At 41.2% G+C, this 26,076-nt stretch overlaps 2 pseudogenes; one reads left to right on the forward strand and one right to left on the reverse strand.

Moving 5' to 3' along the window:
* Positions 1–5,675, forward strand: part of LOC148773786 (G2/mitotic-specific cyclin-B3-like) — a 55,224-nt pseudogene extending 49,549 nt beyond the window's left edge.
* LOC129557401 (frizzled-3-like) overlaps positions 1–26,076 on the reverse strand; it is a 929,688-nt pseudogene that overhangs the window by 143,466 nt on the left and 760,146 nt on the right.

The following is a 26,076-nucleotide window of genomic DNA, read 5'->3' on the forward strand; positions in this document are numbered from 1 at the left end:
ATGTCCTTGTGGATTGAGCAAGTATTCCCTGCCTCAGCCTCAAGAGGGTTAAAAAGAAGCTAAGGATCCCTGGCCAGCCAAGCACAGGAGGGAGGAGGAAAGTGCAAAGTGCTCTTGTTATCAAATTTTGGAACCAGGAGTACCTGTCTTTTGGTTGTCAAAACAAAGGACCCCCACTAGGTTTTTTGGAGCAGGAGTGTCTTCCCCTCACAAGATTGAGAAGTACAGAAAGACTTTTGCAAGGGGAGGTAAGGAGATGCTATGAGAAGAGAAAAAGGAAGGAGCCACTGGTAAGTAGAGCAGTGGAAGGGAGAATTTCTTGTTCTGGACTTGTCACTAGGTGCTTGTGTGACCTCAAGCAAGTCTCTTTCTCTCTCTGGGCCTCAATTTCCTTGTATGCAAACCCAGAGGATTGGTCCAGTTTGTGATCTGAAGATAGAGAAAGTTGTGAGAAGAATGCTGGAGTGGGCAGTGAGGTGCAGCTGGAGAAAAGATTCAGGGGTCTTCCTATCTCCTCTTCCTCACCCCAAAGCTAAATTTCAACCTGCAGAGGGCAGGACATGGGAAGGTGCTCCTGAATGGGGAGAGAGGTGTTGTTCTCACCCTCCATCTGCCCTGCATCTTCCCAGTCTAGCCCCCCTTGCATATCCTCCCACCACCTTCAGTCTCTGCTTGGGTTCCCTCTGTGCCCATCTCTCTGTCTCTGTTGCGGTGCCTATTACCCCAACGGTGCCCCCTCCCAAACATCCTTATTCATTCCTTAGACTAGGAAACAAAGTGTGGGCTTGTTTTCCATCTCTCGCTCCCCTTTTTGTGGTCTGTTTCCTTCCATTCCCTTCAGAGCAGGCCTTAGATTTCCCATTCCTGGCTCTCACTCATCAGAAGAGAGATCAGTGCTTCCAGTCCATGTGCTGTGCTGTGCCACTTCCAGTGCTGTAAGAATCTACCCCAAAAGGCCTTGCCCTCTCTCCTCTTATGTCTTTGATTTTGTTTTTCAGATGGACTGCTCACATCAATGCTGGCTCTCAGAGCTACCCTGAAGGTTTATTCCAGGGAATGTTATATTACCTCCTATCATTCACCCCTTCTTCAACTGCCTTTCATCTCCAAGCAGGGAGGAATGGGTTGTCTTTGCCTGGTTGTGACTGCCTCTCCTCTCCATCCATAGGAGCACTGCCCACCTCGTGTGAATGACTTCCTATACATCTGCGATGATATTTATAAGAGAGGAGAGTTGCTCGCCATGGAAGCCAACATCCTGAAAATCCTCAAATTTGATATCAACATTCCCATGGCCTATCATTTTCTGCGTAGATATGCTAGGGTAAGAGGGAGGAAGCACATCTTCATTTTCCCACTGCTGAGTTAGTCCCCTCCATTCCCAGAGTGGTTCCCTGAGTGGTAGGGAAAGGGACAACTGAGGATAGGGGAGTTTCTTCAAGATACCCTCCTAGAATGGCGATCTTTATGGAGTGTGGTGGTGGTGGTGGGCAGAGAAAATTGCAGATTTCCATGGTATGCCTGTAAAGTTTTGAGGTGAGGGCAGAGTAGGGGAGGGGAAGAAGATTCTTTAATCAGGAAGGGACACATGGAAAGTTTAGAGGAGATGCTAGCAAAGTTCTCTTCCTTCACCTGAATATTGCTTACAAGGGGTCACTTTGTAATTATTCACTTATTCTACAAGTGTGTTTTGTGGTAGGATTTGTGTGTATGTATGTACATATAAATATACATGAAAAGTGTTAGTCACTCAGCTGTGTCCAACTCTTTGTGACCTCACGAACTTAGCCCACCAGGCTTCTCTGTCCTTGCATTTCTCCAGGCAAGAATACTAGAGTGGGTTGCCATTCCTTTCTCAAGGAGCCAATCCAGGGACTAAACCTAGGTCTTCCGCATTGCAGGCAGATTGTTTACTGCCTGAGCCACCATGGAAGCCCATAAATATATATATGTGTGTATATGTGTGTGTATATGTATATAATATATATTATACGTGTGTGTGTGTGTGTGTGTGTGTGTGTGTGTAGATTCAAACAAGCAAAGATTTCTAGCCTGGAACCTGGTGCAAAGATAATAGTTGGAGGCCTTCGGCTTTTCAAAGGATGGCATATACAGAAAGGGGAGGTGGGAGTGTACCACAAGCACAGTTGGTATTTTGGCTTAAGACCCTAAAGATGGCAATTACCATTGCTGATTTCAGAATCCCCCCTCTTAAAGATTCTGTGCTTAGTGTGAATCATGGTGGCAGAAGTACATCGCTCAGGCAGAGAACCATTAGGCCCAAGGTAGGATAACTGGAGTGAGTGCAGGGGTCATCTGCTTGGTGCCAGTGTTCTGAATTGATTGCTGAGTCAGTCTTCTTCCTGCCTTTACTGTGTCTATGCCAGCATGAAGACACTGACCTTGTCCCGCTTCATCTGTGAGTTGACCCTGCTGGAATATGACTATGTCCAAGAGAGGGCTTCCAAGCTCGCTGCTGCCTCCCTCTTCCTGGCCCTCTGCATGAACCAGCTCGGACCCTGGGTAAGCACTTGTGGGCAGTGGGGAAGACCGGGTAGGGATTTAAAAGCACAGGGTCAGCTCTGGAGGAAAGTATAAGTTAGGGTTGTGGGAAACTCTGTGACAAAACTGCTGCATATGTGCTGTTATGAATCCTTTAACATCTTGACCTCTTAGAGGCCTGGCTGCCTAAAGTTTTTCTGTAGCCCTGGTTTTGAAGTATTTTATTTCATTTTTCTTTGTCACAGTACCATTTGTTCTAAAGACAGCTTACCTAAAAGCCCAATATCACAAAACAGACTAATGTGAAATTATTTTGATTGTGGCAGGGGGTGGGGTAGACCCACTTCTAGCCTTACCCCACGCCACCCCTGCTCCTTGCAGTCCTCTCAGCAAGGTTGGCCCCCTACAGGAGAGCTCATTGGAACAGGATTTGGCAAGTACTGACCCAGAGAATAGAGCAGTGAAAGTAAGTGTCCGTGTACATAACAGAGGACTCAGACATATACTGTAGTACTCTTCTCTGAAGGGGAAGGCCTCCACAGCCTCCTTTCCCAATACAAATAAAATGTATATTTGATGCTTTCTTAATTTTATGAAAAATTGTGAATAAAAACAGCTTTAGAAAACTATGAACTTTTTGAGATGTAAATGAAATCCAAATAGAAGAGTGTGTTCACAAATGAGCATACTCTTCCCAACCTCCCCTAGGCCCCTCCAGCTTAGAAATTCTAGCACCACTACTGATGGAAGAACCTCTGTGTGCTGAGAAAGAACCCTAAAAGTGGTTGTGTGAACTTGGACAAGGCCCTGAAATGACAGAGAAAACATTCAGTAAATGAAAGTGATGATGATGAAAAAGAATATGTAATAATGGTTAACATTTATTGAATGCTTAGATGGTGGTCTAAACACTTAATCTTTACAACAACCCTATGAAATCAACAGTTATTATCCCTATTGGACAGATAAGAAATAAGTTCCCATGTTTGGCTAATGAGAGGCAGAGCTAGACTTTGAGAACTATGAGTCTGTTCAAAGTATATACCTACTCTACAATCAGAGTGGTTGTGGCCATAGCTCTGGAGTCATGATCCTGGAGGTCCTATGCTGACCCAGGCTTTGGAACCTGGGGAAGGTTGGTAGTCTTCAGGGACGTGAAGACAATAAGGAAACAGTGTGATTTTGGGGAGGCAGATAACATATTTCCTATGGATAGAGCAGAGAACATATTAACGGAATGGTGAGAGGAGAAAGCAGCATTCCAATGACTGCCCTTTGTCTGTCACAGTGGTTTCCAATATTCAGTAGAGCCCTGAGATTCCTGCAGAAGTATCTCAGGGGCATGTAAAAGGGAAAGGGATCCAAATTGGTGGACTTCTTATCCCCTACCCCCAATTCCAGGTAAGATATTTGAAAAAAAAAATGAGTTCAGGGAGAATAATTTAAGACGTTTTAAGAAAACTGCTTTGCAGAATAATAAATATTCCTTTCTCTACCTGTGGAACTTCCATTAGACTTTTAGCACCTATTGTAGATATATGCTTCTCTACAAAGCTTTCTGTGGCTCTCCCAGACAAAAGTCATGGGTCCTACAGCTCTCTTCCTCTAGTGTCCCATGTTCCCTTCCCTGGTAGCACTTTCCACACATTTTGTAATTCTCTATGTGAATGTCTGTCTCTCCCACTAGACTACAGACTCCTCAAGAGCAAGAGCCTTAGTCATCCTTGTATTCCCAGCACTGTATATGAGGCTTGGTTAATATTAATCCTAGCTCATATGGTATGGGCACATGCTAGACTCTGTTTCATGTGCTTTATGTATGTTAACTCATTTAATCCTATTATGTAATTACTGTGATGATCCCCATTTGGCAGATTTAGAAACAGCAGTACCAAGAAGTTAAGTAACTGGTTCAAGGTCATGTTGTAAGTGTAGCTGGAATCTGAACCCTAGCATCTTGCCTGCAGAATCTTTGATCTTAAACACTCCGCTATACTCCTTTTGCCACATGCTAGAGGAGAAGGTAATGGCAAGCCACTCCAGTACTCTTGCCTGGAAAATCCCATGGATGGAAGAGCCTGGTGGGCTGCAGTCCATGGGGCCGCTAGGGGTCGGACACGACTGAGCGAATTCACTTTCACTTTCCACTTTCACACATTGGAGAAGGAAATGGCAACCCACTCCAGTGTTCTTGCCTGGAGATTCCCAGGGGTGGGGGAGCCTGGTGGGCTTCCGTCTATGGGGTCACACAGAGTTGGACACGACTAAAGTGACTTAGCAGCAGCAGCAGCAGGCATCCTTAAAGTTGAATGAGAAAATAAATGCATGAAATGATAGCTGCTCGAGCCAGAGAGGAAGAACAACCTTAAATTCCTGTTGGCTGTTTTGTTGGGACCTCAAGTTTGTCCTGAGGTTTGCCTAGCCATTGGCTCTTAACCTGATAGTGCGTAAGTTATAAAGTCTGTTCTGTTCCTTGAATTCTTAGTGGATTTCAGTTTAAATACCTATGACTGGGCCTTGTATCCATCTGGTACATATGGATATAGCCATTCCATTAGCTTGCAGATAGAACATATTTTTGTAGGTAGTACCCTATAATTATTGGCCGGTATCTGTGCTGTATGAGTCTGAATTGTTTGACTATCTTCCCTGCCTGTACTATGGATAGGAGGTTTGGACTTGGGTGTTGGAGACAGAAAGGGTCTGCTTCCTGTCATAAATGTCACTGTTCATGTTGCTTCTTCCAGGATCCTATCCTGGAGTATTACAGTGGCTACAAGATTTCTGATCTTCACGCCTTGGTCAGGCAACTGAACATCTTACTGACTTTTCAGTCTTGCAATAGGCTCAAGACTGTACATTCCAAGTATTCGCACGAGTAAGTATCAGTCTCCAGTTGAGGTTGGGTTTATGCTTCATCATGGGGAGGCCCAGACTAACCTCACTTAAGGGGAAGGAAGGATTCAGGTACTTTTTTACCTTATTTTCTGTTCCAGAGTTAAAGCAAGATAAGGAACCAAGGGCCAGTGTCCCACTTATTCCATGGAGCCTCCTTGCTTTGGCCTATTTCACACTGAGCAAACCCCTCTTCCTTTTGCAGGATCTTCTTTGAAGTCACCAAAATCCCACCCTTGGACATGTTGACACTGGACAAAATTTTGAGGTGTTGCTAATTCTGAGGCCGAGGGTCTGGTACTCTGGCAGCAGCCACCAGGGCTGGGCAGGTGCGTAAATAGGCTGTATTTATTCTGTCTTTGGATTTGTCTTTTCATCACTTTTCCTCATTTTTATACTGTTTGTCTTTTCCCAAACTGATAATGTTGTAAATATTTAAGTTTTCGTTTTACAAAAGAAAAGACGTTGTTGTAATATTTCATTATAACTTTAATAAAAATGATGGTTGTTGTTTTTAAAATGACTCACTTCCCCTTTATTGCTCAGGAGCCCCATACATAGCCCACAGATATATTTCCCCCTGCCTAGTAAAGGCTGTGCCTCAGGGTCTGGTTTATCCAGTTTCCCTCTCTATTTGAAGGCCTTCTCTTCAAAGAAAGAGGAATTGAGCTAGATGTACATTGATGGATGAGTCTGTAGAAGGAGCACCCTGGTGCTGGGAGAGGCAGTCCAGAGAGAGAGACCCCTTACAGACAGACAGGCCTCAGTGTTCAGATCTGGGGCAACAGGATGTGTGGCCCAATATCCATCAGTTCCCTTTTAAGGTTGCCTGCTTTCTTTGCTTCTTCCTACATGAGGAAAAGGGTAGGGATCAGGATTTTCAGTGAAATGAACCCCTACTTTTGCAGTTAGGTGACTTTCTAGAGTCTAAATTTGAAAAAAAAAAACAAAACCTTGATGTGGTACACTGAAATCTCTTTTGGTCCTTCAGTCAAGAGGAGAAATTTCCACTGGTGAAATCTGCAAGATGTCCCTTGAATGGAAGCATCAACCACTTGCTCAATCCTTCCTTCATAAAGCTTTCAGGAGGTTCTGCTCTCTCTATCCTACGTTTGTGGTGAGGTATACTGATATGGCACTTCCCTGCTGGCTCAGATGATAAAGAATCTACCACTTCAGTTATTAACAGAGGACTTGGACATCCTCTGTGCCAGTTGATGAAGAGCCACTGCCCGTCTTGCCTGTAGTACTTCTAGGATCTCCCCACAATCTAGCAACTGAATCAGGTAATGTCTGTCATAGCAAGAGACCTCCAAGGCTCTGTTCTAGTATTGTGACTGGCAACTGTTGTGATTGCTCTGTGGCCGATTATCACTTGTCAAATATTTTGAAATTTAGTCCTATAGGTAGGTATCTGGTAGAGGGGAAGTCATTGAAGTCTCTCCAATTCTCACCCGAGTCCCAGGCTAGTCTAGTCATGTCTCCTTCTCTGATGAGTTGGACACAGGAGGGAGAGCGTGTCATGCCTTAGATGCTTTCTTACCTTAGTGCTTTCTTACCCATTGTGTTAATTTTCCATTCTGTGTCCCAGCTTGCTTTGTTTTGGTGATCAAGTATCATTAGGTTTATGCCTGTCCCCTCCCACTGCCTTTCAGAGTGACTGAAGGGTACAGCCAGAGAGGTCCAAGCTGCTTGGCAGTGATTTAGCTGGTACAGCCAATTTTGTGTAAACATGTTAAAAGTACTAGGCTGGACGCCGTCTTGCAAATCTCCAGCCTCACTAAAAGGAAATCTCTGGTCTGTATGCACTTTTTAATCCTGCAGCTTCATCAGGGGAAACAATTGACTGTTTTACTTTCCCTCCTTTTCCCCACCTCTGTTGTTCTTTAATGATGCTAATGAAACTGTCAATCATTTTTGTTGCAGTTGTTGCACATGTCTCAAAATTTTACACTCATCACTACTTCAAAAGTAAGTTACCTCTTAGACTTGGATCTTGTTATTTAATGCCTTACTAAGGAAGCACATCTATTTCTTTATCAAGATTTTTTGTTTATCTTTTGATTCCTCTGGTTCAATATAACTGATTTTCTTTGAACCTTATGCATTTTCAACAGTTTTATTGACATATAAATACAGTGTACAATTCTATAGTTTTTAGTATATTCACAGAGTTGTACATCTATCATCACAGTCAAATTTTGGAACACTTTCATCATCCCCAAAGAAGCCCTATACCCATTAGCAGTCAGTCCCCATCCCACTCCATCCCTACCCCCTAACCCTAGTCAGCCATTGATTTACTTTCTGTCTCTGTAGATTTACCTGTTCTGGACATTTTATATGAATTAAATCTTACAGTGTGTAGCCCTTTATGTTTAACTTCTTTCATTTAACATAAGATTCATCCGTGTTGTAGCATGTGTATTTCATTTCCTTTTATTGATGAAAAATATTCCATTGCATGTGCTGTGCTCAGTCATGTCTGACTCTTTGTGACCCTGTGGACTGTAGCCAACCAGGCCTCCTCTGTACATGGGGATTCTCCAGGCAAGAATACTGGAGTGGGTTGCCATGCCCTCTTCCAGAGGATCTTCCCAACCTGGGGATCGAACCCAGGTCTCCTGCATTGCAGGCGGATTCTTTACCATCTGAGTCACCAGGGAAGCCCATTCCATTGTATAGATACAGCATATTTGCTTTGAATATTCATGTACAAGTTTTTGTGTGCACATATGTTTTCATTATTCATGGATATTTACTGAAGAGGGAAATTGCTGGACCATGTTACTGCTTTACATTACCATCAGCAGTGTATGAGGGTTCCAATTTCATTACATCCTCTGCAACACTTTTTATTATCTATCTTTATCATAGCCATTCTTATGGGCATGAAAGTGGTATCTTCTTGTGATTTTGATTTCCCTAATGGCTAAAGTGAAACAAATCGCCAGTCCAAGTTCAATGCGTGATACAGGATGCTCGGGGCTGGTGCACTGGGATGAACCAGAGGGATGGGATGGGGAGGGAGGTGGGAGGGGGGTTCAAGATGGGGAACACATGTACACCCGGGGCAGATTCATGTCAATGTATGGCAAAACCAATACAATAATGTAAAATAATTAGCCTCCAGTTAAAAAAATAAAAGACAAAAACTAAAGATGTTGGACGTTTTTATCTTGTGCTTATTTGCCATTTGTGTATCCTCTTTGGAGAGATATCAGTCCAAATTCTTTGCCCATTCTTATTTGGCTTATTTACTTCTATATTATTGAATGGTAAGAATTCTTTACATAATCTGGGATTATATTTATGATTTCAAATATTTTCTCTAATTCTATGAATTGTCTTTTCACATTCTTGATTGTGTTAATTGAAGCATAAAAGTTTTTAATTTTGTTGAAGTCTAAATTTATCCAAGAAACCATGGCCTGTCAAGGTCATGAAGATTTACCTGCATTATTTCTTCTTGGGAGTTTTATAGTTTTAGTTCTTATATTTAGGTCTTAAATCAATTTTGAATTAATTTTTGTATATGGTGTGATATAGGAATCCAATTTCATTTTCCTGCATGTGGACATGTGACCGAATTGGTTGCCTGGGCCCATGGTTGGGTCCTAGCCTGGGCTTAGACCTCTTGTCTTGGCCAGAGAGGTTCTTTTTCTGATTAGATTTGCACAGCTAATAATGAAACCAATTCTGAGACTAGAACTGCTGCTGCTGCTGTTTAGTTATTAGGTCATGTCTGACTCCTTGCGACCCTTTGGACTATTGCCTGCCAGGAGAAGGTAGCCATTACCTTCTCCAGGAGATCTTCCTGACCCAGGGATTGAAACTGGTCTCCCACATTGCAGGCAGATTCTTTACCGTCTGAGCCAATGGGGAAGCCCCAAGACTAGAATAGCACAAGCTTTATCTGATGGCTGAATAATGGATAAGCAGGAATTTAGCTTGCAAATCAACTTCTCAACCTGCTTTGGGCAGAGACATCATATATATAAAAAGTTCAATGTAAAAGGTGGGTAATTGGTAAGAGAGGGAGGGATATTCTTGACTTACCTTAGATCAGGGGTGTGGTTTGGACCAGAACTGAGGCAATACTTCTTTTTAGTCCTTGTATGGGTTTTTCTGGTGGTTGTCATGGCAATTGGGTTGGGAAGATCCCCTGGAGAAGGAAATGGGAACCCACTCCTGTATGCTTACCTGGGAAATCCCATGGACAGAGGAGTGGTGGTGGGCTACAGTCCATGGGGTCACAAGAGTTGGATACAGCTTAGCAACTAAACCACCACCACCACCTGGAAAATACCCATCACACCTGGGGCCATACAGAAAGATCAAGGGTTTGGGGAGAGAGAAGGAGAGGAGAGAGAGAGGGAGATAGAGTGACACACATAGACAGAGACAGAGAATGAAGGTGGGAACCTAGGGTTTCTGGGTCTCTCTTATTATTGGTTAATTTTAAAATGCAAGAGTGGAATTTGAAGCCAGAGAAGAGAAAAAATAAGCAGTCCAAATGGTCAGTTATCAAATCAAACAAGATTGCTGTAACAAAGGAGTAGGAACTGGGGTGGGGGTGGCTAGCAATGTGTTTTTTGACGTTGCCATCTTTGAAGTGGGTGACTCTTTGAAGTGGATGTCTGGGCAATCAAGGCTTAAGTTAGACATTTGCATTACAAAAAAGAGAAAATCCAAATGTTAGGACTGCAACATGATATGTTTTTCCATTATTGAAGTAGTTCTTTTCAACAGTGTTTTACAGCTGTCAGAATATAATTTTTATATTTCTATTTTTATATTTATTCCTAAGTATTTCTTAATGGAGCCATTAAAAAGTCTTGACCACTTTGAATTTCTTACATGTTTCAATTATGGCCTTGTAAGAGGGTCACCTCTTTGAGTCTTAATCAGTTTTACCTCCCAAATATTTCTTGAATTGTCATTCTCATCATCGTCTCTATTACCGACTGCTCAGATTTGAGATCTCATCTATTATCTAGATTACTATAGTACTTTCCTAACTGATCTCCCTATCTTTAGTGCTGTTCCCTTCAAATTCACCTTCCATATAACCACCAGAGTGATTTATTTAAAATCCAACTCTAGATTATAGTTCTGGGTAAGATGGTTAAGTACTTGCTACTCTTTGTCCATCACTGAACACAGTCATAAAACCTGGACAGAATTCACAACACAGCTGTTTGAGAATACTGAAAAGATTAAAGAACATCAGAATTTGAGAATCCAACAAACCAGTGGTGAGTTTCCCACTCCCCCTACCCCATTCCCCAACCTGAACTTAATCTATTTGGAAACGTGAAAGTGATTACTGTAGTACAGTCAGAGAGTTCCAGGAGAAGCCCTCTAGTTCTTGTTTGAGAATTGAGAGAAGGGGGAAAGTCCCAGTCCTCGGGCAATCATGCAGTGGCAGCCGCAGTGGCAGCCACAGTGGCAGCAGTGAAGCTGTCAGGAACCAATACTTTTGGAGAGGGGAACCCTTAGTCTCTGTTTGATGAAGCTGTAGCCATGAGAGCAGAACCACTTACTGTTGCTTTTTTTATCTCTCTGTTTTCCAACTGCTTGTTTACAAATGTGGCACAATTGCAGAAGTGAACAATTTCCAACTGGAGGCCTGAAAGGGAAATCCCAGGGTAGCACTGGTGAGATTGTGGAGAGGTAGGAGTTCAGGGAAGTGACCCCATAATGTTTTTTGTTAATGAGCTCCTGGATACCCATCACTAACCCTTGCCTATGTTGATTAGATCCCAATGAGCATACCAAAGAACTGAGATAACTGATTTTGTCTAGATTCCAGACTGACCACTTAGTGACACATACCAGACAAATCTGAGTTAACATTTGAAAACTGAACTGACATTGGACCATCAGCCCACAGCAGTCTGGTAAGAACATATGTCCTGAACCTAATCAGATTAACTGCTAAAGCAAAAATATAAATGCTTTCCATACTTAGAGTTTTATGACGTCATATCTAAAATGTCCAGGATATACTCCAGAATTATCAGGCATAGAAAAAACCACAATGATTTCAAGTTGCATGGCAAATAAATACATTTACAATTAAAAAAATAATAAAAAACAGCCACAATCAAAGGATGCAGATGTTGCACTTAACTGAAAAAGACTTTGTCACTTAGCTATTAAAAATTCAAATGGATAGCACAAACATTCTTGGAACAAATGTTAAAATACAAAGCCTAATCAGATAAATAAAAGATATAAAGAAGTAGGAACTAGGTGACAACTTCAGAATTGAAAATGCAGTTGTTGTTGTTTAGTTGCTAAGTTGTGTCTGACTCCTTTGCAACACCATGGACTGTAGCCCCCCCAGTGTCCTCTGTCCATGGGATTTCCCACGCAAGAATACTGTAGTGTGTTGCCATTTCCTTCTCCAGGGGATCTTCCTGATTCAGGGATCAAACCTGTGTCTCCTGAAATGGCAGGCAGATTTTTTTTTTTTTTCTTTTACCACTCAGCCACTAGGGAAGCCTGAAAAATACAATAACTGACACTAAAAAAATTCACCAGATGGGCTTAATAGAAGTAAAATGTCAGAGGAAAGAGTCAGTAGACTTAATTTTTAAATTTTATTTATTTTAATTAGAGGATAATTACTTTATAATATTGTGATGTGTCTTCCCCAGTGCTGAAACCCCCTACCACCTCCTTCCCTACCCTATTCCTCTGGGTTGTCCAAGACACCTGATTTGAGTGCCCTGCTTCATGCAACGAACTGGCACTGGTCATCTATTTTACGTATGGTAATATACATGTTTCAATGTTATTCTCTCAAATCATTCCAACCTCACCTTCTCCCACTGAGTCCAAAAGTTCGTTCTTCATGTCTGTGTCTCTTTTGCTGCCTTACATGTAGAACCATCAGAACCATCTTTCTTCTTTTTAAAAAATTTTATTTTTTTTAGTTGGAGGCTAATTAATTTACAATACTGTAGTGGTTTTTCCCATATATTGATATGAATCAGCCATGGGTTTACATGTGTCCCCCATCCTGAACCCCCTCTCACCTCCCTCCCCATCCCATCCCTCTGGATCATCCCACTGCACCAGCCCTGAGCACCCTATCTCATGCATCGAGCCTGGACTGGTGATGTGTTTCACATATGATAATATACATGTTTCAATGCTATTCTCTCAGATCATCCCACCCTCGCCTTCTCCCACAGAGTCCAAAAGATTGTTCTGTACATCTGTCTCTTTTTCTGTCTCGCATATAGGGTTATCATTACTATCTTTCTAAATTCCATATATATGTGTAAGTATACTGTATTGGTGTTCTTCTTTCTGGCTTACTTCACTCGGGATAATAGGCTCCAGTTTCATCCACCTCATTAGAACTGGTTCAAATGCATTCTTTTTGATGGCTGAGTAATACTCCATTGTGTACCAAAGCTTTCTTATCCATTCGTCTGCAGATGGACATCTAGGTTGCTTCCATGTCCTGGCTATTATAAACAGTGCTGTGATGAACATTGGGGTACACGTGTCTCTTTCAATTCTGGTTTCCTTGGTGTGTATGCCCAGCAGTGGGATTGCTGGGTCAAATGGCAGTTCTATTTCCAGTTTTATAAGGAATCTCCACACTGTTATCCATAGTGGCTGTGCTAGTTTGCATTCCCACCAGCAGTGTAAGAGGGATCCCTTTTCTCCACACCCTCTCCAGCATTTATTGTTTGTAGATATTTGGATAGCAGCCATTCTGACCAGCGTGAGATGGTACCTCATTGTGTTTTTGATTTCATTTCTCTGATAATAAGTGATGTTGAGCATCTTTTCATGTGCTTGTTAGCCATCTGTATGTCTTCTTTGGAGAAATGTCTGTTTAGTTCTTTGGCCCATTTTTTGATTGGGTCATTTATTTTCGGGAATTGAGCTGGAGGAGTTGCTTGTATATTTTTGAGATTAATTCTTTGTCAATTGCTTCATTTGCTATTATTTTCTCCCATTCTAAAGACTGTCTTTTCACTTTGCTTATAGTTTCCTTCGTTGTGCAAAAGCTTTTAAGTTTAATTAGGTCCCATTTATTTATTTTTGCTTTTATTTCTATTACTTTGGGAGGTAGTTATAGAGGATCCTGCTGTGATTTATGTCAGAGAGTGTTTTGCCTATGTTTTCCTCTAAGAGTTTTATAGTTTCTGGTCTTGCATTTAGATATTTAATCAATTTTGAGTTTATTTTTGTGTATGGAGTTAGGAAGTGTTCTAGTTTCATTCTTTTACAAGTGGCTGACCAGTTTTCCCAGCACCACTTGTTAAAGAGATTGTCTTTTCTCTGTTGTATATTCTTGCCTCCTTTGTCAAAGATAAGGTGTCCATAGGTGCATGGATTTATCTCTGGGCTTTCTATTTTGTTCCATTGATCTATATTTCTGTCTTTGTGCCAGTACCATACTGTCTTGATGACTGTGGCTTTGTAGTAGAGCCTGAAGTCCCGCAGGATGATTCCTCCAGTTCCATTCTTCTTTCTCAAGATTGCTTTGGCTATTCCAGGTTTTTTGTATTTCCATACAAATAGTGAAGTTTTTTGTTCTAGTTCTGTGAAAAATAGCATTGGTAGCTTGATAGGGATTGCATCGGATCTATAGACTGCTTTGGGTAGTATAATTATTTTCACTGTATTGAGTCTTCCAATCCATGAATATGGTATATTTCTCTATCTATTTTTGTCCTCTTTGATTTCTTTCATCAGTGTTTTATAGTTTTCTATATACAGGTCTTTTGTTTCTTTAGGTAGATATATGCCTAAGTATTTTATTCGTTTCGTTGCAATGGTGAATGGAATTGTTTCATAAATTTCTCTTTCTGTTTTCTCATTGTTAGTGTATAGGAATGCAAGGGATTTCTGTGTGTTAATTTTATATCCTGCGACTTTACTATACTCATTGATTCAGTTCAGTTCAGTCGCTCAGTCGTGTCCGACTCTCCGCGACCCCATGAATCACAGCACGCCAGGCCTCCCTGTCCATCAGCAACTCCCGGAGTACACTCAAACTCATGTCCACAGAGTCGGTGATGCCATCCAGCCATCTCATTCTCCGTCGTCCCCTTCTCCTCCCGCCCCCAACCTTTCCCAGCATCAGAGTCTTTTCCAGTGAGTCAACTCGTCTCATGAGGTGGCCAAAGTATTGGAGTTTCAGCTTTAGCATCAGTCCCTCCAATGAACATCCAGGACTGATCTCCTTTAGAATGGACTGGTTGGATCTCCTTGCAGTATAAGGGACTCTCAAGAGTCTTCTCCAACACCACAGTTCAAAAGCATCGATTCTTCGGCGATCAGCTTTCTTCACAGTCCAACTCTCACATCCATACATGACCATGGGAAAAACCATTGCCTTGACTAGACGGACCTTGGTCGGCAAAGTAATGTCTCTGCTTTTTAATATACTATCAAGGTTGGTCATAACTTTCCTTCCAAGGAGCAAGCGTCTTTTAATTTCATGGCTGCAATCAGCATCTGCAGTGATTTTGGAGCCCAAAAAAACAAAGTCTGACACTGTTTCCACTGTTTTTCCATCTATTTCCCATGAAGTGATGGGACCAGATGCCATGATCTTTGTTTTCTGAATGTTGAGCTTCAAGCCAACCTTTTCACTCTCCTCTTTCACTTTCATCAAGAGGCTTTTGAGTTCCTCTTCACTTTCTGCCATAAGGGTAGTGTCATCTGCATATCTGAGGTTATTGATATTTCTCCCAGCAATCTTGATTCCAGCTTGTGCTTCTTCCAGCCCAGCGTTCCTCATGATGCACTCTCATTGATTAGCTCTAGTAATTTTCTGATAGGGTCTTTAGGGTTTTCTGTGTAGAGGATCATGTCATCTGCAAGCAGTGAGAGTTTTACTTCTTTTCCAATTTGGATTCCTTTTATTTCTTTTTCTGCTCTGATTGCTGTGGCCAAAACTTCCAAAACTATGTTGAATAGTAATGATGAGAGTGGGCACCCTTGTCTTGCTCCTGACTTTAGGGGAAAGGCTTTCAATTTTTCACCATTGAGGATAATATTTGCTGTGGGTTTGCCATATATAGCTTTTCTTATGTTGAGGTATGTTCCTTCTATGCCCGCTTTCTGGAGGGGTTTTATCATAAATGGATGATGAATTTTGTCAAAGGCTTTCTCTGCATCAATTGAGATAATCATATAGTTTTTATCTTTTAATTTGTTAATGTGGTGTATCACATTGATTGATTTGTGAACATTGAAGAATCCTTGCATCCCTGGGATAAAGTGCACTTGGTCATGATGTATGATCTTTTCAATGTGTTGTTGGATTCTGTTTGCTAGAATTTTGTTAGGGATTTTTGCATCTGTGTTCATCTGTGATATTGGCCTGTAGTTTTCTTTTTTTGTGGCATCTTTGTCTGGTTTTGGTATTAGGGTGATGGTAGCCTCATAGAAAGAATTTGGAAGTTTACCTTCCTCTGCAATTTTCTGGAAGAGTTTGAGTAAGATAGGTGTTAGCTCTTCTCTAAATTTTTGGTAGAATTCAACTGTGAAGACATCTGGTCCTGGGCTTTTGTTTTCTGGAATATTTCTGATTACAGTTTCGATTTCCATGCTTGTGATGGGTCTGTTAAAATCTTCTATTTCTTCCTGGTTCAGTTTTGGAAAGTTTTACTTTTCTAAGAATTTGTCCATTTCTTCCAAGTTGTCCATTTTATTGGTATTTAGTTGCTGATGGTAGTCTCTTATGATCCTTTGTATTTCTGTGTTGTTTGTTGTGATTTCTCCATTTTCATTTCTAATTTTGTTGAATTGATTCTTCTCCCTTTGTTTCTTGATTAGTCTGGCTAATGGTTTGTCTATTTTATTTCTCTTCTCAAAGAACCAGCTTTTAGCTTTGTTGATTTTTCCTATGGTCTCCTTTGTTTCTTTTGCATTTATTTCTGCCCTAATTTTTAAGATTTCTATCCTTCTACTAACCCTGGGGCTCTTCATTTCTTCCTTTTCTAGTTGCTTTTGGTGTTCAGTTCAGTTCAGTTCAGTTCAGTCGCTCAGTCGTGTCCGACTCTCCGCGACCCCATGAATCACAGCACGCCAGGCCTCCCTGTCCATCACCAACTCCCGGAGCACACTCAAACTCATGTCCACAGAGTCGGTGATGCCATCCAGCCATCTCATTCTCCGTCGTTCCCTTCTCCTCCCACCCCCAATCCCTCCAAGCATCAGAGTCTTTTCCAGTGAGTCAAGTCGTCACAAGAGGTGGCCAAAGTATTAGAGTTTCAGCTCTAGCATCAGTCCTTCCAATGAACACCCAGGATTGATCTCCTTTAGAATGGACTGGTTGGATCTCCTTGCAGTACAAGGGACTCTCAAGAGTCTTCTCCAGCACCACAGTTCAAAAGCATCAATTCTTGTAGAGTTAGGTTATTTATTCGACTTTTTTCTTGTTTCTAGAGGTAAGCCTGTATTGCTATGAACCTTCCTCTTAACACTGCTTTTACAGTGTCAGTACCAGTCCATTCTGGAGGAGATCAATCCTGGGTGTTCATTGGAGGGACTTATGCTAAAGCTGAAACTCCAATACTTTGGCCACCTCATGTGACGAGTTGACTCACTGGAAAAGACTCTGATGCTGGGAGCGATTGGCGGTAGAAGGAGACGGGGACGACAGAGAATGAGGTGGCTGGATGGCATCACCGACTCGACAGACATGAGTTTGAGTGAACTCCGGGAGTTGGTGATGGACAGGGAGGCCTTTCGTATTGTGGTTCATGGGCTCGCTAAGAGTCAGACATGACTGAGCGACTGAACTGAACTGAACTGAACTGAACCTTCTTTCTAAAATCCATATATACGCATTAATATACAGTATGTCTTTGTCGAATCAGTAGACTTTAAAATAGATAAATAAAAATTATGCACTATGAACAACAGAAAAAAGGTTAGAAAAATAAACAGCACTTTAGGGACATATAGGACAGGGATAAAAGGTCTGTCATCAAGCCCATTGGAGACCCATGAAAGGAGAAAGAAGTGGTGCTGGAAAAAAAAAGTCTTTGAAGAAATAATGGCTTGAAAAATTCCCAAGTTTGGTGAAAGACTCCAAACTATAGATTCAAGGAAATGAGTAAATTCCAACCAGGATAAGCCAAAAGAAACACATATAAATTCATCATAAGAAAGTCGCCAAAAAATAAAGAAAAGAATCTTGAAAACATTTAGAGGGAAATCATGAATTATACATAGGGGAACAACTGTTTGAATGACTGCATATTTCTCATCAGAAACTCTAGATCACAAAGAAGCAACAGTTTTTCAAGTGTTGAAAGATTTATAAGTTCAGATATACAGCAAGAAAATATCCCTCAGGAATGAAGGTAAAATTTAAAACACAATTTTAAATAGAGGAAAACTAAGAAAATTCATAGCAAGCAAACCTTGTGAAAAAGAATTGCTAAAGGAATTTCTTCATCAGTTCAGTTCAGTCGGTCAGTCATGTCCGAATCTTTGCAACCCCATGGGCTACAGCATGCCAGGCTTCCCTGTCCATCACCAACTCCCAGAGCTTGCTCAAACTCAAGTCCATTGAGAGGATGGTGGTTGGTTGATGGTGGTGATGCCATCTAACCATCTCATCCTCTGTCGTCCCAGTCTCCTCCTGCCTTCAATATTTCCCAGCATCAGGGTCTTTTCCAATGAGTCAATTGTTCACATCAGGTGGCCAAAATATTGGACCTTCAGCATCAGTCCTTCCAATGAATATTCAGGTCTGATTTCCTTTAGGATTGACTGGTTTGATGTGCTTGAAGTCCAAGGGAATCTCGAGTCTTCTCCAAAGCCACAGTTCAAAAGCATCAATTTTTTGGTGCTCAGCTTTTTTATATGGTCTTGGACCATCTTTCACATCCATACATGACTACTGGAAAAACCATAGCTTTGACTAGGTGGACCTTTGTCAGTAAAGTAACGCCTCTGCTTTTTAATATGCTGTCTAGGTTGGTCATAGATTTTCTTCCAAGGAGCAAGCATCTTTTAATTTCAAGGCTGCAGTCACCATCTGCAGTGATTCTGGAGCATAAAAAATGAAGTCTGTCATTGTTTCCACTGTTTCTCCAACTATTTGCCCTGAAGTGATGGGACTGGATGCCATGATCTTTATTATTTTTTTTTTTTCAATTTTGAGTTTTAAGCCAGAAAAACTCTTCTCTCCTCTTTAAGTGTCATCAAGAGACTCTTTAGTTCCTCTTGGCTTTCGGGTGGTGGCATCTGCATATCTGAGGTTATTGATATTTCTCCGGGCAGTCTTGATTCCAGCTTCTGCTTCATCCAGTCTGGGATTTCACTTGATGTACTCTGCATATAAGTTAAATAAGCAAGGTGACAATATACAGCCTTGATGTAGCCCTTCCCCAATTTGGAACCATTCCATTGTTCGATGTTTGATTCTAACTGTTGCTTCCTGACCTGCATACACATTTCTCAGGAGGCAGGTAAGGTGGTCTTGTTTTCCAGTCTCTTGAAGAATTTTCTACAGAGTGTTGTGATCCACACAGTCAAAAGCTTCGGCATGTCAATAAAGCAGAAGTAGATGTTTTTCTAGAACTCTCTTGCTTTTTCTATGATCCCATGGGTGTTGGCAATTTGATCTCTGGTTCCTCTGACTTTTCTAAATCCAGCTTCAACATCTGGAAATTCTTGGTTAATGTACTGCTGAAGCCTGTCTTGGAGAATTTTGAGCATTACTTTGCTAGCATGTGAGATGAGTGCAATTGTGCCATAGTTTGAGCATTCTTTGGCATTGCCTGTCTTTGGGATTGGAATGAAAACTGATCTTTTCCAGTCCTGTGGCCCCTGCTGAGTTTTCCAAATTTGCTGGCGTATTGAATGCAGGACTTTCACAGCATCAACTTTTAGGATTTGAAATAGCTCATCTGGAAGTCCATCACCTCTGCTAGCTTTATTCGTAGTGATGCTTCCTAAGGCCCACTTGACTTCGAACTCCAAGATGTCTGGCTCTAGGTGAGTGATCACACCATCGTGATTATCTTTGTCATGAAGATCTTTTTTGTATAGTTCTTCTGTGTATTCTTGCCACCTCTTCTTAATATCTTCTGCTTCTGTTAGGTCCATACAATTTCTGTCTTTTATTGAGCCCATCTTTGCATGAAGTGTTCCCTTGGTATCTCTAATTTTCTTGAAGAGATGTCTAGTCTTTCCCATTCTATTGTCTTTCTCTATTTCTTTGCATTGATCACCGAGGAAGGCTTTCTTATCTATCCTTGGTATGCTTTGGAACTCTGCATTCAGATGGGTGTATTTTTCCTTTTTTCATTTGCCTTTAGCTTCTCTTCTTTTCTCAGCTATTTGTAAGACCTACTTAGACAATCATTTTGCCTTTTGGCATTTCTTCTTCTTGAGGATGGTTTTGATCACTGCCTCCTGTACAATGTTTCAAACCTCTGTCCATAGTTCTTCAGGCACTCTATCAGATCTAATAGTTTAAGTCTATTTGTCACTTCCACTGTATAATCTTAAGGGATATGACTTAGTTCATACCTGAGTAGTCTAGTGGTTTTTCCTACTTTCTTCAATTTAAGTTTGAATTTTGCAATAGGGAGTTCATAATCTGAACCACAGTCAGCTCCTGGTCTTGTTTTGCTGACTGTATAGAGCTTGTCCATCTTCAGCTGCAAAGAATATAGTCAGTCTGATTTCAGTGTTGACCATCTAGTGATTTCCACATGTAGAGTCATCTCTTTTATTCTTGGAAGAGGGTATTTTCTATGACCAGTGCGTTCTCTTGACAAAATTCTGTTAGCCTTTGCCCTGCTTCATTCTGTACTCCAAGGCCAAACTTGCCTGTTACTCTAGGTATCTTTTGACTTCCTTCTTTTTCCTGTCCCCTATGGTGAAAAGGACATCTTTTTTTTGCTGTTAGTTCTAGAAGGTTTTGTAGGTCATCATAGAACTGTTCAACTTCAGCTTCTTCAGCATTAGTGATTGGGGCATAGATTTGGGTTACTGTGATATTGATGATTTGCTTGGAAACGAACAGAGATCACTCTGTCATTTTTGAGATTGCACCCGACTACTGCATTTCGGATTCTTTTATTGATTATGAGGGCTACTCAATTTCTTCTAAGGGATTTTTTCCCACAGTAGTATATATAATGGTCATCTGAATTAAATTCTCCCATTCCAGTCCATTTTATTTCAGTGATTTCTTAAATGTTGATGTTCACTCTTGCCATCTCCTGATTGACCACTTCCAATTCACCTTGATTCATGGACCTAACATTCCAGATTCCTATGTAATATTTTCTTTACAGTATTGAGCTTACTTCCATCACCAGTCACATCCACAAGTTTGGCTCCATCTTTTCATTCTTTCCAGAGTTATTTCTTCACTCTTCCGCCAGCAGCATATTGAGCACCTACAGACGTGGGGAATTCATCTTTCAGTGTCATATTTTTTTGGCTTTTCATTCTATTCATGGGGTTCTCAAGGCAAGAATACTAAAATGGCTTGCCATTCCCTTCTCTAGTAGACGACATTGTGTCAGAACTCTCCACCATGACCCGTCCGTCTTGGGTGGCCCTACATGGCACGGTCATAATTTCATTGAGTTAGACAAGGCTATGATCCAAGTGATCAGTTTCGTTAGTTTTCTGTAATATGTGGTTTCCGTTCTGTCTGGCCTCTGATGAATAAGGGTAAGAGGCTTGTAGGAACTTCCTGATGGGAGGGACTGGCTGTGGGGGAAAGTGAGTCTTGCTCTGATGGGTGCAGCCAGGCTCAGTAAATCTTTAATCCAGTTTTCTCTTGATGGGTAGGGCTGTCTTCCCTGCCTGTTGTTTGGTCTGAGGCCAAACTTTGGTAGGGGTATTTGTTAATGGTGACCTCCCTTAAAAGGACTATGCCAGAACTGTTGTATTCAGTGTCCCTGACCCCACAGAAGGCCACTGTCAACCCACGCCTCTGTCGTAGACTCCTGGACACTCACTGGCCAGTCTGGCTCAGCCTCCTGTGGGCTCAGTCTCCTGTGGGGTCACTGCTCCTTTCTCTTGGGTCCTGGTAGGCATGAGGTTTTGTTTGTGCCCTCCAAGCATCTGTTTCCCCAGTCCTGTGGAAGTTCTGTAATCAAATCCCACTGGCCTTCAAAGTCAGATTCCCTGGGGGTTCTCAGTCCCTTTGCTGGACCCCCAGGTTGGGGAATCTGTTGTTGGCCCTAAAACTTTTATAACAGTGCGGGAACTTCTTTGGTATAATTGTTCTCCAGTTTACGGTTTGTCTGCTCAGTGGCTCTATGGTGGGACTCACACACCGCATCTCCCAGGTCTGCTGCAGCCAGAGCCCCTGTCCCCGTGGCAGGCCACTGCTGACCCATGCCTCTGAAGAAAACACTCAAGCACTCAAAGGCAGGTTTGTTTCAGTCTCTTGTGGGGTCCCTGGCTCCTGGTACACACAAGGTTTTGTTTGAGTCCTCCTAGCATCTCTAGTGGGTATGAGGTTTGATTCTAAACACAATTTCGCCCCTCCTACCATTTTGTTCCAAATAGGAAAAGGTGTACGTCAAGGTTGTATATTGTCACCCTGCTTATTTAACTTATATGCAGAGTACATCATGAGGAACGCTGGGCTGGAAGAAGCACAAGCTGGAATCAAGATTGCTGGGAGAAATATCAATAACCTCAGATATGCAGATGACACTACCCTTATGGCAGAAAGTGAAGAGGAACTCAAAAGCCTCTTGATGAAAGTGAAAGAGGAGAGTGAAAAGGTCGGCTTGAAGCTCAACATTCAGAAAACAAAGATCATGGCATCTGGTCCCATCACTTCATGGGAAATAGATGGAAAAACAGTGGAAACAGTGTCAGACTTTATTTTTTTGGGCTCCAAAATCACTGCAGATGCTGATTGCAGCCATGAAATTAAAAGACGCTTGCTCCTTGGAAGGAAAGTTATGACCAACCTTGATAATATATTAAAAAGCAGAGACATTACTTTGCCAACCAAGGTCCGTCTAGTCAAGGCAATGGCTTTTCCCGTGGTCATGTATGGATGTGAGAGTTGGACTGTGAAGAAGGCTGATCGCCGAAGAATCGATGCTTTTGAACTGTGGTGTTGGAGAAGACTCTTGAGAGTCCCTTATACTGCAAGGAGATCCAACCAGTCAATTCTAAAGGAGATCGATCCTGGGTGTTCATTGGAGGGACTGATGCTGAAGCTGAAACTGCAATACTTTGGCCACCTCATGCGACGAGTTGACTCACTGGAAAAGACTCTGATGCTGGGAAAGGTTGGGGGCGGGAGGAGAAGGGGACGACGGAGAATGAGATGGCTGGATGGCATCACCGACTCTGTGGACATGAGTTTGAGTGTACTCCGGGAGTTGGTGATGGACAGGGAGGCCTGGCGTGCTGTAATTCATGGGGTCGCGGAGAGTCGGACACGACTGAATGACTGAACTGAACTGAACTGATCTGAACTTTCTTCTTATGGGCTGCCGTGTTGGCTCGGTGGTAAGGAATCTGCCTGCCAATGAAGAAGATGTGGGTTTGATCCTTGGGTTGGGAGGATTCCCTGGATAAAGAAATGGCAAATCACTCCAGTATTCTTGCTGGGGAAATCCCACGCACAGATGAGCCTGATGGGCTCCAGCCCATAGGGCTGCAAAAGAGTTGGACACAACTTAGAGACTAAACACAACACACTTTCTTCTTGGAACTGCTTTTGTTGTATGCCATATGTTTTTGCATGTTTTTTTAAAAAAATTTCATTTGTCTCAAAGTTGTTTTTATCTTTTGATTTATTCATTGACCCATTGGTTTTTCAGTAGCATATTGTTTAATCTCCACATCTTTGTGAATTTTCAAATTTTCTTCATGTAATTAATTTGTAGTTTCATACTACTGTGGTTAGGAAAGATGATTTTAATATTTTCAAATTTATCAAGACTTGTTTGTGGCCTTACATATGACCTATCCTCGAGAATGTTCAATGTGTGCTTGAGAAGAATTTGTATTCTGCTGCTTTCAGATGAAATGTTCTGTATGTATCTGATAAAACATCATTTAAAGCCAAAGTTTCCTTTGAGTTTTTTCTAGATGATCTATCCATTAATGATAATGAGATATTAAAATCCTCTGCTCTTAATATACCCTGTACATCCCTCCCTTTCATTTGGTTAATATTTACTTTATAATTTAGGTGCTTCTATGTTGAGTGCATAAATATTTACAAATATTATATACTTTTGTTAGGATTTTTTTTGATTATCCCCTTTATCATTATATGATGGCCAGTTTTTGTCTCATTACAGTCATTGTTTTAAAGTCCATTTTGCCTGATATAACTGCCCTTGCCTTCTTTTGCATTCAATTTGCACAAAATACCTCCTTTCATCCTTATATCTGTGGTGAGTCTCTTGTGGGAAGCATATAGATAAGCCATGTTTTTCTATCTCTTCAGCCACTCTATGTTTCTTGATTGGAGAATGTAGACCACCTACGTTGAAAGTAATTACTGATAGGTATGTGCTTATTTCTATTTTATTAATTGTTTGCTGGATGTTTTGTATTTCCTTTGTTCCATTCTTCTTCCCTTGCTTTCTTCCTTTGTGATTTCATGGTTTTCTACAGTGGTATGCTTAGATTCATTTATCTTTATCGTTTGTGTATGTACTACAAGTTTTTGCATTGTGGTTAATGTGAGGTTTACACACAAGGACTTAAAACAGTCTAATTCATGTTGATAATGATTTGAGTGCCTTCTAAAGCTCTAAACTTTTACTCTCCCTCTACAACTTTTAATGATTTAGTTTCCACAGTTTACCTCTTTTTCCTTGTAGTTATGGTTATTCTTTATTACTTTTGTCTTTTAACCTTCATACTCATATTTTTAAAAATTAATTTACATTTTATTGAAGGATAATTGCTTTACATAATTTTGCTGTTTTCTGTCAAACCTCATCGTGAATCAGCCATAGGTATACATGTATCCCCTTCCTTTTGAACCTCCCTCCCATCTCCTTCCCCCATCCCACTCCTCTAGTTTGTTACAGAGGCCATGTTTGAGTTTCCCGAGCCATACAGAAAATTCCCGTTGGCTATCTATTTTACATATGGTAATGTAAGTTTCCATGTTACACTTTCCATACATCTCACTCCCTCCTCCCCTCTCCCCATGTCCATAAGTCAATTCTCTATGTCTGTTTCTCCATTATTGCCATGTAAGTAAATTCTTCAGTACCATTTTTCTAGATTCTGTATATATGTATTAGAATACGGTATTTATTTTTCTCTTTCTGACTCACTTCACTCTGTAAAATAGGTTCTAGGTTTCTACCTCAGTGATCTATCTTTGGATGAAGATCAGATGCCTCGTGACCTGCAACCAGGACTAAAAAAAAAAAAAAAAGGGGGGACATAATTTAAAGGACTGTCTCCAACCTGAATGGAAGGAATTTTTTCAGAAGAAACTACACTACACCAGGATGAGAAGACGACAACATCAGAGGTAGACAGCTTGCCCAAGATGCTGGACCTGATTCGTATGATCATTTATAACGTTTTCTTGACTTCTTAGCCCTCTGCATATAAATCAAGTGCTTTTCTACCATAGGCCTGATCCTATGCTAGTTTTACAAATTAATCCAATTGTCTGGTTTGTAGTCATGTAAAACTCATTCGGCTTATACAAGACTCTGTTAGACTTGTGCCATCCTAATGTCCTTAAACCATGAAAACAGTCTACTTCTAAATTGGAAAATTAAAAACAATAGCTGGTAATCAGAGTCAGGGCTATGGGAAATCCAAGATAGTTGCTTGGCTTTTCCCAGCTCCCTGATAAACCTCATTTTTTATTTGATGGGTTAAAGCCTCCCTGGCTACATGGCCTCTATAATGAAAAATCACGGAATATTAAGTATTGTAAACTGTTAAATTAAGTTTCTAGTTTTGTTAATGTCTAGTGTTTACTAAGACTCACTACTGAGACAGTTCCTTGTTACATGATATTACTAAAAGATTTAATTAAGTTATTAAAAAGGACACTCTAGGTTAGTTTCTAAGGCTTATCTCAGTACCTCATTAGAACTGACTCAAATGCATTCCTTTTTATGGCGGAGTAACATTCTAGGAATCAGTGAACTAAAATGGACTGGAATGGGTGAATTTAACTCAGATGACCGTTATATTTACTACTGTGGGCAGGAATCCGTTAGAAGAAATGGAATAGCCATCATGGTCAACAAAAGAGTGCGAAATGCAGTACTTGGATGCAATCTTAAAAATGACAGAATGATTTCTGTTCATTTCCAAGGCAAACCATTCAATATTACAGTAATCCAGGCCTATGCCCCAACCAGTAACTCTGAAGAAGCTGAAGTATAACAGTTCTATGAAGACCTACAAGACCTTTTAGAACTAACACCCAAAAAAGATGTCCTTTTCATTATAGGGGACTGGAATGCAAAAGTAGGAAGTCAAGAAACACCTGGAGTAACAGGCAAATTTGGCCTTGGAGCATGGAATGAAGCAGGGCAAAGGCTAATAGAGTTTTGTCAAGAGAACGCACTGGTCATAGCAAACACCCTCTTCCAACAACACAAGAGAAGACTCTACACATGGACATCACCAGATGGTCAACACCAAAATCAGATTGATTATATTCTTTGCAGCCAAAGATGGAGAAACTCTATA

This window comes from Moschus berezovskii, chromosome 26 (assembly GCF_049115385.1).
Source record: "Moschus berezovskii isolate FMDL1 chromosome 26, NW_MosBer_1.0, whole genome shotgun sequence".
Classification (NCBI taxonomy): domain Eukaryota; kingdom Metazoa; phylum Chordata; class Mammalia; order Artiodactyla; family Moschidae; genus Moschus; species Moschus berezovskii.